We start from the raw sequence: 15,934 nt of genomic DNA, 5'->3' as shown, positions 1-15,934 counted from the left end.
TTATTCTCTGTGTCTTCACTGCAGAGAACAGTACAAGCCAAGCTGTACCCTACTCTATAAAATAGGGGTTGGCATAGGACAGAGGTAAGCTCATGGCAAATATTTACTGAGTTGTGGCTGACAGTTGTGGAGGAAAGGTAGGCTTGCATTGGAAGAAGGAAGAAATTAAGCTTTGTTTAGGGAGCTTCTCCCTGTTTATCTCCTTGTATTCTCACCACAACCTGACAGGAAAGCTCATCTGATTCCCATTTTATTGATGAAGCAACAGGGACTCAATCTTCTGGTGCAGCTGCCTCTCCCAGCGCCCACAAACCTGCTCCTGAGGTGGCATACAGAAACCACGTGCAATCAGGAGGGTGCCTCTGTAGCAGTAAGATCCTGTGCGGGAGACACTCCCTGGGAAGTGGCAGTTGGGAGTGAGTTTCCATAGTAAATCACTGTTGCTAGCTCTAAAGCCCAGACATTCTGGGCAGCAGACATAGTCCGCCTAAGGAGAGCGCTGCGGGGAGACCAGTGATGGTTATAGGCGATGCTTGTAGTTGTTTAGGAGGGAGTGGCGAGTGGGTGCTGTGGCTCCGATCCTTAGCAGAGCCCAGACTGTCCAGCCAAGCCACTCTTGCCAGCGCCCGTATCCTGAGTTAGGTGGCGAAATGCTGAGGGGCTCTCCTATTCGGGGGAATGCGGTAGTGATGTATAAGGTATGAAAGATGTGGCCTGCAGAGAGCCGGCACTATCTCTACTGCTGCTGCTGCTGCCACCGCTGCCGCTGCCGCCGCCACTACTGCTGCCAGTAGAGCTGCTGGGAGTGAGCCTCCCTTCTTCCAGATACCCAGCTCCGTTGCATAGTCCGCTCCCTGGCCCCGCACGGACCTCCCCGCCCCAGGGAACAAAAGCAGAGTCCGGTCGCCCTGTTCTGCAGCCAGAGGATGATGAGTCTAGAGCTCTGAACCGAGTGTGGTCTTCAGCGGCTGGAAGGTAGGAGAGGGTGTTGCGCCCGGCGGCCGCGGCGTGGGAGGCTTGGGTGGGCGCGCCTGGGTAAGGGTGGGTTCAGGCATCCAGCCGTCGATGGGCGCCTTATGGACCCTGCGGGGTGGTGGTCTGCAGCGCCGCGGCCGCAATGCCCACTGCGGGCCAGGAGGCGCGTTCCCGCAGCCACGAGGGAGCCCCTGCATGGGGACTGGAGGCAGAGGAAAGAAAAGTCTGAAGCCCAAAGCCGAGCTGTAGTGCCTGCGGAAGGGCTGTCCGCGGCTCTTGGACTTGGTGGCGCGTTTCGCCACGCTGAAAGACCAGGCAGCGGCCGCAGTGTGCGCAAAGTTTTGGGTAGCGCGCAAAGGCGCAGGCGAGGGCCGCGCACAGAGGTGCAAGTTGTGGCCAGAGAGCTAGGGCGACCCTCAGGACCACCAGCAGGGTTTGCTTAAGGAAGGACCGATGGATTCTGCTCCCCTCCAGCACAGAGAAGACTGGGTTGAAGCGGTGTCGTTTTAACCCTTTGGTCTCCGGGGAAAACAACTTCATTCGTGTTGGAGCCTGCTGGACTCCGGCAGCTCTGAGGCTTCTGGTCTGATTCTCCCGTGGTCGTGCGCAATTCCCTGCTCCTGTTGCGTTTTCATTTCATTTCTAGCCTCATCGGTTTAGCTGGCCTGGGGTCTTTCCCTAGGTCTGTATTTTTTTACCCCTTGGATCATTGCAAGCATGTTTCCCTATCTCCTCGCTAGATTGACTCTTGGATGCTGCTTTGAAAAAATGAAATGATTAATCAATTAGGTTAGTGGCCAATTAGGCATAACCTTGTAGGAAAATAATTTTGTCGGGCGATCGGCTTCCACAGGAGATGCGGGAATGGAGCCCAGGTGCGGGGGCTGTTCCCAAAAGATAGGACTAATGGGGGGGGGGATGAGTTCTGGAATTTAAGATTAAGAAGATTCAAATGTGTGATGGTGACCACCGAGGTGGTGGGGGTCGAGGAGGAGTGTGTGTGTGTGTGTGTGTGTGTGTGTGTGTTTCAGTTTTTGCTGAGAAAATTAACCCTTGACAGCCTAGTCTGGGTAGACTTTGCAGGCAGCATGGTGTATCCAACCGCTTGGAGGAAAGGTGTGTCCTCTTGTATGCCTAACCCTCTAATACACACACACACACACACACACACACACACACACACACACACACACACACACCCCTCCAAGGGGCTCCCTCTGCGAATCGCAGCACCTTGTAGTGGCTTCGCTGAGCTTCGGGAGGCTGAGTTTAGGGGACTGCATGTTAGTTTCCTGTAGGAAGGAAGAATCGCATCATTGCAGACAGAGCTTTCTGTATACTGCTCAGCAGAACACATATCTCCCCCGATTGTGCTAAATAAAGCCATTATTAAATGGGAGCAAAAGGGAGACAATCTGTTTCCAGGGCTGGGAAGTTCTGCTGCATAGCGAGGCTTTTTTTTTCCCCCTTTCTTTTTTGGAACCACTGGTGGGGTTTGGCACTGCAGTATTACAATACAGCCATATTAAAAAGGTCTTCAGAGCTTAGAGCCCTCCACCGCTGCAGACTCCTCTTCAATTCACTTCCATGATCAACAGCTCCTTTGCAGGGTGCATGCGGCGGATTCCAAAGGCAATGTGTGTGCTTTTTAACCCCTTTATGTGTGGAGCTTAAGCTGCTTCTGTCTGTTTAGTCACCTGCATATGAGGTAGTAGAATCCTAATCAGAAGGCAAAAACCTGGAGGTGTTTTCCTCAGACAGATTTTGCAACAGGTCCTATGTTTGAGGTCTCCAGTAATGGATCCTCTTTGGCGGTCAGTATCAGGGTTCCGTTCGCGGGGATGCGATGAGGGTCGGACCCAGTGGTCTCAGCAGTGCCTGCAGTGCTGACAGTAGCTGGTTCTGAATTTTATGGCTCCCCCCACCCCTTGCTGTGCTGGATGGGAGGAGTGGCTGGGCAGTGCACTGTGACAGCAGGGCTACCTCGTTCCCACCTCCTTCCCAGTGAGAGCGGGTTGGCTGGGGCTGGCTGGGGCTGGCTGGGGCGACTTAGCAAATAGGAATTGGTCAGCTAGAAGAATGCCTAGTGATATTGGTATCCAGGGGCAACTGCTGGTCATAGGCTACCCTTACTTTCTTAAAAATGAGTGGCTACCCTTCAGTGCTTGCTATTTGTCAAGACCTCCCCTCGCCCCACCCAGAAGTTGGACTCAGCCAGTTGCTTTGCAGTGATGGTGTTTGTTGTAGATTCTGGTGCTAGCCAAGACCTTGCGCTTTTTTCTAAAATCGACTTTTTCCTTTTATAGTAGGAAGAGATATGGGAAGAGAATGAGGAGAGATGAAAAGAAAGATGCAAAGGGGTGGGCATGGGGTGGCACTGGTGAGAAAAGAAGAGACAGAAAGTTCAAGATTTCAGATATATATATAACCAGAGAGTGAGAAAGAGGAAAGAGATGGGGAGAGAGGGGATGAGAAGGAGATTCGGGAGGCAGGGACAGAAAACAGTAACATTTGCAGTAACAGTAACATAAGAGAACAGTGATTGTATGAAGCAAATCTTGTCCTGTCATCTGACTTGAAAGAAAAACGTGAGAGAGGACCTCAAGTTGCACAAGAGTTGTTCCAGAGAAGCTCGCTGCTCGGAACACACCGTTGATAGGATCTGACAGCTACTAAATAAGTGTGGCCCTTGACTCCAACTCTCATCCTCTCATGCTTGCCTGGGGTTTTCTGTTGGTGTAGTGGGGGCCAGACCTGCTGTGTTTGCAGGGCAGTGTTGCCATGCCTCATAGTGAGCTGACTTTTGACCCAATCCATCAAGGCTGAGCATCTAATGATAGGAAGGAGGTGTCAGTTTGGGGTTCCTTCTTCCATGGGATGGACCACATTTTTTACTTTTTAAAGTGTATTATTTATTTAGCCTTGGGGAAATAAGGAGGGCAGTAAGGTAATAGGAAGTGAGTGAGTGGTTTCTCTGCTGCAGCCTCTGACTCCCCTTGCAGGTATCATACGAGCTTTCCAGCTCGTCTCCTGCCCTGTGGAACAGGCCCATCTGCAGCTGGTATGATCTTTCTAAAAGATGCCTTTGATCACATTTCTTCCCAGATCAAAACCGTAAAGGGCACCCTACCGCCTAGAGCATATTATTCAAATTCCTGACCACAGACATCAAGGCCTTTTGCTGTCTGGCCTCCTCACTCCCTTCCAGGGTTCCATGCGTGTATTCCAACACATACACACTCACACGCTTGCACTCCGTACTGTACATACCCATGTGCACAGAATCACACACAAGCAAGCATACAGTAATGCTTATTTAAACACACATGGCCACACATACTCTCACACACATATGCATATATTGCATCCATCCCACATATGCACCCCAAGCTATACTTAAGGCACTACATGCACTCTTGTATATATGCATAATCTTACTCACAAATATACACACAGTATATTATTCACACATGTATGTGTAGGCTTACAAATAGATAAGCACATGCACACATAAAAGCAGCATCACAAACCTTCACATACATACACAAAGTCTACCTAGTCTCATATCCCCAAACCACATGTACACAGCACCATACCCCCATTCACTCCCTCTAGACATACCCACATGGAGACCTGCATGCCTACAGAGGTACACGCATGCTCAGTTGCATTGCACCGTTCACACACTTACATATGTCACACTTGCATCCCTGTGTTTCTGCATATGCATTCATATCCTATTGGCACCCCACATGGGCCTTGTACCATTGCTAATCTCCCCATCTCAAAACCACATCACTGTTCTTCAGTCCAGTGAGCTGAACTCAGCCCTCGACATCCATCTTATCCCACAAAGCCCCCTTTCTTGTGTGAAGTTTCTTTTCCCTCTTTTCTTGCCACATACAGTTTTTGAAGTGGGAGTCAGGAGTTCTATATCTTCCAAGAGTTTGTGCATCCCTTTGAAGAAAGGGACAGTTCGTTTTCCTCCTTCATCCCAGGGCATACCATAACAGTTAACACAGACATATGACTGCAGTTTAATGACCAGTTCATTTAGAATGTTCTAACATCATAAAGGATCTAATGTCAGTGCCTTGACATCCCATTGTTTCTTATTTCTACTCTCAAATCTTTTTTTCCCCTCTTTTTCATTTTCTGGGAAGAGTATCACTCTGTAGCCTCCTTGCAGTTCTAGAACTCACTACATGGGCCTAAGTGGGCCTTAAACTCACAGAGTTCCCCCTACTTCTGCTTCCCAAGGGCTGGGTTTATGGGTGTGAACTCCACACCTAGTTCTCATTTTCTCTTGCTTTGTTTTTTGTTTACAAAATTATATATATATATGTGTGTGTGTGTGTGTGTGTGTGTGTGTGTGTGTAAATTCAAGTGACACATTACTGCTTAAGATACATGTAACAGTCCCTCCCTTGCCTGTTTAAACGACCTACCCTCTAGTTTGAAAATATACTACTAAACCTTTGTGCTGCTGCTTGAACTTTCCGCCTTATTTTCCTAACTAGGGCATACATATGCTCCTTCAGAGCAGAAGACACACATGTGGGCAGTGCCTAGCAACTGTGAAAGGCATGAGCACTACAAGCCACTGGGAACACCTTAAACAATGAGGCAACAGTATGAGTGGTGATTATTTTACAAGTTACATTAGATGGCCTTGTTAAGTGTGCCATCCCCCTATGTGACAGGATGACAATCCTTACTTTTACAGAAGAGGACCAGCGGGCTTCACAAGGCTCTAATGGATTGGCCAAGTGAGAAAGGGAAAGGATAGTAGAATCTGAGTTGAAACTCAGAGCTTCATTTTATTATCTATAATCTTTCTAATTTGCTCTCTGTAGATCTGAGGGCACCAGCCGTAAGCATTATAATTTAGTTTCATGTACCCATTATCTACTCAGAGGATGGAAGTTTGTGGCATCCCTTAGCCCATATCTTTAGGTACATTTCCAGTAAGTTGTTGTGGTGGTTTGAAAGAGAATGACTCCATAGGCTCATATATTGAATACTTGGTCTCTAATTGGTAGACCTATTTGGGAAGGATTGGGAGGTGTGCTTAGTTGGAAGAGATATGTCAGTGGGCATGGACTTGGAGGTTTCAAAAGTCTATGCCATTCCCTGTTAGCTTTCTTTGCAAGGTGCTTGTGGATCAGGATATAAGCTCTCAGCTGCTGCTTCAGTACCATGCCTAGAGTCTGTCTGCTGCCATTCTTGTCACTATCATGGACTTGTCTTCTAAAACTGTAACCTTCAGTAAACTCTTCTTTTATAAGATGTCTTGGCCTTTGTATCTCTTCACAGCAATCGGAAAGTAACTAAAACAGGTGTCAATTTCCTTTTACAGAAAAACAATGTATGCATGACAAAAAAACACATGTTTGTCAAGTCCCTAGAGACAGGAGGGGGCAGGGACAAGGTATGTAAGCCCATGAGTCATTGTGTGTTCTTGCATGCAAGAGCTGATCCCAGCATCGAGTAGGGTACCTTCTGCTTACACTTGGCTGCAGTGACTCCATGGTGTGCATAAAGGATGGCTATAAGGGTTCCTACGGTAAAGGGATAGACTTTATTTGCACTCGTGTCTGGAAACTGAAGCACTAGAAGGGTCAACATTTTCTGGGACAATTTCATTAAGAGAGACTTTGTCTTCTAGTTTGACTCAACAGTGTTTTGAGGTCTTTGAATTAGAACTACGAGGCTTGAGATTTTGGTGAATAGCTGTAGATGTGACTTCAGGTCATAAGGGACCATTGACATTTATGAATGGGAATACTTTGTTAGGGGCAGTGGGTGTGGAGGCCCCCAGAGCTTAGATTTGATAGCATCATATGTCTTATGAGTCTTCATAGTTCCGCTTACTGACCGCTTCCTGCAAGCCAGACTCGGCTGAATGTGCACCTTACTTTTCTCATTCTATCCTCATATTAATCCTGTGAATAGTGGCAAGGTCTTCACTTTATCCTTAGTTAAACAGTGCCAGCCCAGCAATGATGAAGTCTTTTCTGAGATTTTAACGAATAGAAAAGTAGCTAAGTATCAGAGGCATGGAGCACCTCGTCCAGATCATACGGCTGGTTCACCGGAGAGCCTGCGTCTGACCTCAAGCCCCTTTGGCCCAGGAGACTGTGATCTTCCCACCGTGCTGAGCTGCTTCTGGATTGCTCATCCTAACTACATGGCACATGGAGTTTAGCCTTGCAGAGCCTCTGCCCAAGTGTTCCGTTTAAGAGAAGACGTTTATTATGTGCAAGGCTCTGCTTTCTAAGCTTCAGATGTGCTACCTGATTCATCTTACATTTCTGTATGGGAGGAATATGAGATGACAAAAGTGGAGCTGGGATTTACACACAAGTAGCTTGTGCTCCTCCCTGCTCTGCTGTGTGGGATTCTGGGAGCTATGTAAGAGCCTACAGTTTCTTAGCACTTGCGACTACCTTCACCTTTATTATCACCATTGTTGACTACCACCTCCATCATTATCATCAACATCAGTACACCACCACCCCAGCAGCAGCAGCAGCAGCAGCAGCAGCAGCAGCAGCAGCAGCAGCAGCAGCAGCAGCAGCAGGAGCAACAGAGCAGCAGCAGCAGCAGGGCAGCAGCAGGGCAGCAGCAGGGCAGCAGCAGGAGCAACAGCAGCAGCAGCAGGGCAGCAGCAGTGCAGCAGCAGAGCAGCAGCAGCAGCAACAGAGCAACAGCAGCAGCAACAGCAGCAACAGAGCAGCAAGCAGCAGCAGGGCAGCAACAGCAGCAGCAGCAGAACAACAGAGCAGCAGCAGCAACAGGGCAATGAGCAACCCAGCAGCAGGGGAGCAACAGAGCAGCAGCAGCAACAGAGCAGCAGCAACAGCAACAACAGCAGCAGCAGCAGCAGAGCAGCAACAGAGCAGCAGCAAGCAGCAGAGCAACAGCAGGCAGCAGCCAGCAGAGCGGCAGCAGGGGCAGCAGCAACAGCAGCAGCAGCAGGGCAGCAACAGGGCAGCAGCAGCAGCAGCAAGGACAGCAGCAGGAACAGCAGCAACAGGGCAGCAACAGAGCAGCAACAGAGCAGAGCAGCAACAGCAACAGCAGCAAAGGCAGCAAGCAGCAGGGCAGCAACAGAGCAGCAGCAGCAGCAGAGCAGCAACAGAGCAGCAGCAGAGCAGCAGCAGCAGCAGCAACAGAGCAGCAGCAGCAGAGCAGAGCAGCAACAGAGCAGCAGCAGAGCAGCAACAGCAGCAGCAGCAGCACCTGCAGCATCAGGAACAACAGCAGCAGCAGCAACAGAACAGCAGCAGCAGCAGCACAGCAGCAGGGCAGCAGCAGGACAGCAGCAGGAGCAACAGCAACAGCCGCAGGGCAGCAGCAGTGCAGCAGCAGAGCAGCAGCAGAGCAGCAACAGAGGCAACGGCAGCAGCAACAGCAGCAACAGCAGCAACAGCAGGGCAGCAACAGGGCAGCAGCAACAGAACAACAGCAAGCAGAGACAGCAGAGCAACAGAGCAGCAACAGGGCAGCAAGCAGCAGCAACAAAGGCAGCAGCAGGGCAGTAACAGGGGCAGCAACAGGGCAGCAGAGCAGTGGAGCAGCAACAGCAACAAACAAGGCAGCAGCAGGGCAGCAGAGCAGCAGAGCAGCAGGGCAGCAACAGGGCAACAGCAGGGCAGTAGCAGGGCAGCAGCAGGGCAGCACAGTTATTATTAATGGTTTCACAAGAGCTGTCTCTACTGAGTGTGTTTTATCTCTTGCTTATGAGTATTTTTCATACTACTCCATCACCCTCAAAACAATCTTATATTTTCCTATTAAGAACTGAGTCTCCATGAGATTCTAGAAGGCTGGGAGCCTCATCTCTACTGAAACTAGGGTTGGGATTGGAACTCTTTAGGTTTGCTGTTAGCCTCTGTTCTCCGTTCCTTTCTCTAGGCTTTTCCCATGGGTCCTTGTTGCTGCCCTTAACATGCACGCCCAGCGAAGTATGAAAGCATGAACATGTCCTTGTATTTTTTTCTATTATCTCAATGCTCAGTGGGACCACCGTCTAAAAAGATGCTTTCTGCTGACCTGAGTTTTTCCTGCTGTCGTTTCCTTCCATTGAGCTGTCAGGTGTCTGAAGAGCTGCCTGATGTTTTGTTTATCTCTTTCAATTCCTCAGAAATGTAATAATAGCATCACCTGCCGTGTATTCTAATAGAGTGATGGGAATAGGTAAATTGGGTCCCTTGTGATTTGAAGCCTGGGCTAGAGATCGAAAGACACCTTGTGGCAGAGAGAAGAGCATTTCCCAGGTTGGCATAGCTACTGAGGACCGCAGTGTGTCACTTTTCGGTTTTGAGCAAGGAAGTGGTGCTGTTAGTGATACTCAGGATCTTTTCAAATGAGCAGCAGTGCAAGAATGCTTATTATTAAGTATTGAGATCCCTCCAACAGCCACACTGCTACCAACAGGTGACCTGGTGACATCAGACAACCTTTTAATTCACCTGGCAAAGCACATGTGGATTCTGTCTCAGAAGGGGTAGGCAGAGTTAAACAAGTGCGAATACTAAATAAAGAATTCATTTGTATTCATAGGCTTTTAATAAATAAAGGCTTTTTTTCCCCCTGAAATGAGCTCTGAGCCACAGGTCTTAAGACTTCTTGTTTAGTTAACATGCAAAATGCAGCAGCTTCTTGTTTCAAAATGACCTTTTTTTTTTCTTTTTCCCTTGAGCTTAGATCTTTTGGTGACATTTTCTCCAAGCAAATATTTACAGGCAAGTTGGAAACTGACAGGAAGGAGGGTTTAAAATGGAAATGTTACCAAACTGAAGTTTACATCTGAGTGTAACACATGGCGTCACCATGGACAGAGTCCTAAGCACTCAAAATATTTGTCCCTTTGTGGAGCTGGCTAAAAGCCAAGCTCTTTTCATTTGTCACTGTTAAGTAAAGATCATTCTGTAAATGCATTATGGTGACCGTTCCTATTTCCTGGCTTTTAGATCTATTACAGATATGGACAGTGGCAACTCGCTGGTGCCTTTGAACTTTCTGCTTTGAACTTTTCTAGCAGGAACACCTTGGGTAATCCCTGGTTTCTTTCCCCAACCCCAATACTTTTACTTCCATAGTTGTTCCTGCCCAGAACCCTTCCTTTTCACGTGCCCTGGTCTCTTCGATCTGAGGTCACCTCAGCCTGCGGGATCAATGTTGATCATCACTGATGTCGGCCGTTTTGTTTCTTTATCATCTTATTACATATAAATGATAGAGATCCACTGGAAAATGAGGTATAGAAGAATAAGGTGCTAGTAAAATTAACATCATTTTGTGACTTTTATGTATTTATATTAACATATATGTGCATGTGTGCACTTAAATAACATCTGTTGGTAGGTTTATCTTTAACTTATTTTATCTCAGACATTGATTTTTGACTGTTTACAAACTCATTTAATGACCTAAATGTTTCCATGTTTCTGTCTGTTATCATTTATACATATGTGTATTCAAACACACACACACACACGCACACACACAAACACAAACACACATACACACACACACACACAAACACAAACACATATACACACATGCGGGGGGTGTCGAGAGGGAGGGAGAGAGAGACCTTTCTAGAGTCAGTAAGTATAGATATACTGCTGTTGCTAATGACTATATAATTTTTAATAGACTGACTATGCCACATATATTTCAACCATTTTCCCACTGACAGGAACTTAATTTTGTTCACAGATGTTTACCAACAATGCTGAAATTGCTAGCCTCGTGCAGCGACTGTTTCTACTGATGCACTAGTTTGTATAGCAGATCCCCAAAGGTAATTTCTCTCAGGGGAACGATAGGTGTGTTTTAAAGTGTAGTAGATGGCGCCATGTTACTTTCTAAGGAATGCAGGAATTCACATTTCCCATCATGCGTGTAAAGTGACCTTTCTCCCAATTGCTGGCAGCATGTGTGATGAACCTCGCAGGTATGAGGTATTGCATGACTACCCTGCTTTGTGTTTTCTAGGTGTCTGATGGGCAGGGACATCTTTTCACATTCATTATGAGATTGGATTCACTAATTCATCATCTTTGCCCAATGTTCCTTTAGGTGGTGTGTCTCATTTCATTAGAACACCTTTTACTTGGTGGATGGTGATTTTTCTTTTCATTTATGTATATCGGATATAGTGTTCCCCTACATAGAGGTGTGATCCAAGTTGTAATGATCTCTGTGTCTGCGTCTAAACTAGAGGTGGGGTTTCCTGACAGCAACAATGACCACACCCACCTTCAGGGTATGCATTTCATTTCTATGTCATTACCTCTGGACAAGGCCTGAAAGAGTAGAGATATAGAAAACCCATGACTATAAATACTGACCACACATGGGCTACCCAAATATATATTCATCTAACAATGATCTGTGTGAAATGATTTATGTGCACGGCGTCGCATGGACTGAGATATTTCAAATAAGCAAAGTTTCACGATGACTAATGTTCTGAAAATACTTATAAATGAATTACTTCCATGCTTTCCAAAATAGCATGATTCAGAAATATCGCTGTGAACATCCGTCATTACGCTGAGCTATACACTTGATATGCTTATGGGCTATTTAGAGGCACAAGATTGTTTGCCTCTAAATAAGAGTAGCCCCAGACATGTGACCACGTTGATTTTAACATCCCATTTTGATGTGTGGATTGAAACTTCTCATATGTATGATTTATATTTCTGCATCTTCCCCTTCACTGTCAGATTAGACTGTCAAGTCTGGGCATTGTGAGCTGATGTAGTTTTATGTTCAATGCTCTTGCATTTCTCTCTGTCTTTACCATAGCTGTGGATTAATGTAAACAGAAATCATACCCATTTGAAATATTGATAGATCATGAGTTCATAGCCACCAGGTTTCGTCTGAGTGCCATTTCCCCAATTGAAGATCATTGCTTTCCGCCGGAAACATCACCTTTGCTGAACTGTTGCTATTTCTTTCTTTGCAGCTATAGTCTGTTAACGTGAGGATCCTCAATATGGAGACGTGCCATCTCCACTCATTAGCGTATCTGTCCAATTGCTTGGAACCAAAGTTCTAAACAGAGGGGAAGAAATGCATTTCTCAGTTTTGTACAAGTCTGAAACCACAGTGGGGTCCGTGAGCCAGGAAGTCAAATAGCTGTCAGCCCTTTACATGTTTCCTCATCCCTAGGATGCCACGCCATGTTCATGATCCGTGGTGTGACAATACCATGTTGCCCTTCTGGTGGAAAGGGAGAAAAGAGAGTAGGAGAGGAGATCCTATTTATTTTAAGTCCATGGCCAGGAGTTGCACCTACAATTTAGGCTTACATCCTCATTCCTAACAGAAGAGTGACTAAGGATTATTGTTTTTATTTTGAGTGGATTTGTGCCAAAATGAAGGTTCCATTTTTGGAAGACGGGAGGAATGGGTATTGGTAGACACACCAAGCAATCCCTCTGACTCTTGTCATTCTGGTGTCCTCTCAGCTTGCTTGTAAGCCTGCCAGCACTTGTGTGCAAAGCAGACGTCGCCCACTTCCTTTGCACCCACCCCCTGCTATGTGGGGTATGAAAGACTTCTGTAGCAAGAACAGCTTGGTTTCCAGCCTTTCCCTCCTTGTTCTAAAAATGCTCCCTTCCTTGTTCCCCATATTGAGGAGTCACTTGAACAGAATAGAGTTACGACGGAAGAAATAATAACAGTAGAGCAAAAGTTAGGTTTCTAATGGGAAGTGATGATCTTCACACCAGGGAAGGCAACCTGGTGGCTTTGAACTCGTGATCCACCAATATTTCAAATAGGCATAATGCCTGATTAGTTTAATCCACAGCCAGAGCAAAGATGGAGAGAAATGTAAGAACACTAAACAAACTTCCGTTTCCAGCTTTAAGAGGTTCAGGTGTGGAGACCGCATGCTTTGCAAACAGATGTGTTGGGACAACTCGGCGAGAATCACGGGGAAATCAGCCCCCTGTGAATAAAGGAGTGAGTTTGAGGGCTTGTGAATCTGGCCAGGTTTATGAAGAAGGGTTCCTGGGTAATCAGCAGATTGCGTCATCTTGCACCTGAAGTCTGTGCTCTATAGGCTCCTACTGCCTGATTAGTAGGAAAACAAGCCTTCCCTGACCCCAGACTGACTCTGGAATTAAAGTTTGCTTCAGCCAAGTGGCTGATTACAACTGCTCTCCCTGTTTGCAAAGTAGAAATGTGATTTCATTTTGGAAAGGGGAGGGAGGATCCCAGGGAAGATGCATAAACACGTTCTTTCTCTTAAAAATGCATAAACACGTTCTTTCGACTTAAAAAAAAAATCAGAGAGGTAAACCTGATTTAGATGAAGATGACACCACGTGTCTTCTTTCCCTTAAAGTCGATCAGGAACTTTAGGCTGTAGAGCTGTGTCAGGCTTCTGACATTTTCTAAGTCGGCCTAAGCTGATGGCAGCAGATCTGCTTGTCCCTCATGGAGAGCATGGGTGGCCTTTCATGAAGGAGCACTCAACGGACACTTTGTGATTGGAATACTAAGTGAGGCAAGGAAGGGGCTGCTCCATCATTTCACTTGGGTTCTTGGATGCCAGGGGCATTACCTGAGGTGAAAGATACTAAGGATGTTGGGTAACCTACTGCATGCTAGCAGAGGGAGGCTTGGGAGCCCCAAGCAGAGTTGAGGGTTCATCATCCCCTGAAACTGTTGGGCTGAGGGCAACACTATTTTTCAGGGACAGGGAGAGGTTCTACATCCAAGCTGCTCTGAGGGGTCACTCTCTGCACACAGTGTGTACCTGCTTTGACTCTATCCTTTCAAGCCTTATGCAAACATGTCAGCTGAAGTCCCCCAATACTCCACGGTCATGAGTGCTTTGCATGAAAGTTCAAAAGAACACACATACAGTATAGTCACGGTGTTGCGTGAGCCTAGAGACATTTGCTGTTCTTACACATTCGCTGTCTGTCTCTGATTTTACTGGAAAGATAGATCACCCCCTTTTCTTTGAGAGGACAGGCTGGAAGTGCCGTGACCTTGCTATGCCCCTCTAGATAGCAGAGTAGAAGAGTGAAGTGGATGTTTCCTTAGAATATAACACGCTTGCTCAGAAAGCCACTAGAGCCTTCAAGATGAACTCCAAACTCCTTGGCCTGAAAGAGCTGTCCTCCATTCATACCCTGTTTCCTCGTCTCATTTCTCTCCAGTGCTCTCTTTACCCGCTGCACTCCCCACCCCCTGTGTCCCCCTCACTGCTGAGAAGACCTTTGTCCAGGACCATATTCTTCTGTCCTCCATGTCTCTGCATCTGCTGCCCTCTGTACCCCACCACAGCAGAAATTCTGTTCCTGCTCTTCATGTGTCATTTGACGGTTTTACCTCCCCTTCCAGACTGAGGCATCATTTCCTCTGTGGAACCTTCTGCGAATCCTTCCATGTATGTCTAAAGTCCCCCAGCAATCAATCTCTACACATGCTGTGAACTTTGGTCTATCTGACTATCTGAGTGGTTGAGAGCTTCCTGATTTCCACTGTCTTAATCCTTTATCCTAGGCACTGTGCTAACTGCTAGGGTACAGTGATTATGCAAATGGGTGAAAGACCACTGGTGAAGGCCACAGGCTTTAAAGTGACCATATAACTTTGTCACCACATACAGCCATTCCCAAGTTAAACATTGCGAGGGGTGGGGGATTCTTTTCAAAAGGGTCAATAAAAATGATACACGTTAGGTGCCCCAGTGAAATCCAAGGGAAAGGAAGAAAGTTGGCTATTTGGATCATGCTCTGATTATCATCATTATTGCGGTTGTCCAATAAATGGTAACGATCCCTCCTGTACTTCCTGGGGGAAAGTGTGAAGTGGTGATCTGAGATATTTCCCGCACACTTCAAAGTGCTTTGAAGCCACCAGTGCTGTGAGGAGTGAAAAGCAGCAAATTGACAGAGGTTACCATCAGGCAAAAATCACTCCCAGAACATCTCGGGCGATGGTGGCGAGGGAGGAGGCCTCCTGGCATCAAGCCTCCAGCGCCTGTACTGCCACTGGGATTTTATGAACTAGCCTCTCTCTACCCTAAAATGTTCCCTTTAAAAAGGAGAAAGCAGATATGACACGGAGATGAGCCTGTGACAGGACTGCCCGTGAAGGTCAACCGTTTCCCAGGGATTGCTTGGAAGCCCACGTCCTGCTGTGTTCTCTCTGTGAGTGTGATGTTAAGACAGTGGGAGCTTCCCGCTGATGGCAGGAGCCAGCGTGGAAGACAGCAAATGTCTTCTTTGTGCCAAACTCCCAGCAGAGTGTCTTCCACAGAGTAGCTGTGTTTCTGCAGAATACCTTCTCTCTCTTCTCCCCGTGGCTCTGTGCTTATTTCACCACATCCAATTCAGCGAACAGTTATTGATCCCCTACTGTGTGCAGGGAGCGCTGCTGACTCTCATGTATGCGTCTCTCCCGACACGCTAGCATTTCCACACGATTTTCTTATTAGAATTGAAAGCAGCCGAGTACCTGGCATCTACTGTTTCAAAGGGACAACACATTGTCATTATTATTTTTTTGCATGGTCTTTATTATAAGGTCTTGAATTGTAGTGTAAAGAGAGAGAGAGAGAGAGAGAGAGAGAGAGAGAGAGAGAGAGAGAGAGATTTGTATATATGCAAGTTTTTTCCAATCTAATATATATATATATATATAGTGATCAGAAACTACCCCCCTACCCCCTGCCACTCAACCAACTAAATATGAGAGAAACATAAAAAGTCTGGGTTTGGAACGCAGAGGCCTGCTTTGAACTATGACCTCAGTATGACCTTCTGCAATGCTAGGCTCAAGCTTCCAGCCTCTCAGCACTGCCCCCAGATGCTTTTTATTCAGGTAAGGGAAGCCACTTTTCTTTTCTCTTGCTGCTTGAAACTGCTGGGACGAGCTGCTACTGCTGCATGCAGACCTAAGCTATGAACCA

At 46.9% G+C, this 15,934-nt stretch overlaps 1 long non-coding RNA gene across 1 annotated transcript in view; it reads left to right on the top strand.

Annotated features, from left to right (window-relative positions):
• The first annotated feature begins 407 nt into the window (after positions 1 to 407).
• Positions 408 to 15,934, top strand: part of LOC116899485 — a 407,111-nt gene continuing 391,584 nt past the window's right edge. The window contains exon 1 of the long non-coding RNA XR_004387730.1: positions 408 to 975. This is a non-coding gene — a long non-coding RNA (uncharacterized LOC116899485). The remainder of the gene's footprint in view (positions 976 to 15,934) is intronic.

Source organism: Rattus rattus, chromosome 1 (assembly GCF_011064425.1).
Source record: "Rattus rattus isolate New Zealand chromosome 1, Rrattus_CSIRO_v1, whole genome shotgun sequence".
NCBI lineage: Eukaryota > Metazoa > Chordata > Mammalia > Rodentia > Muridae > Rattus > Rattus rattus.
Note: the sequence above shows the minus strand (reverse complement) of the source record. Positions and strands in the feature narration are given on the sequence as shown.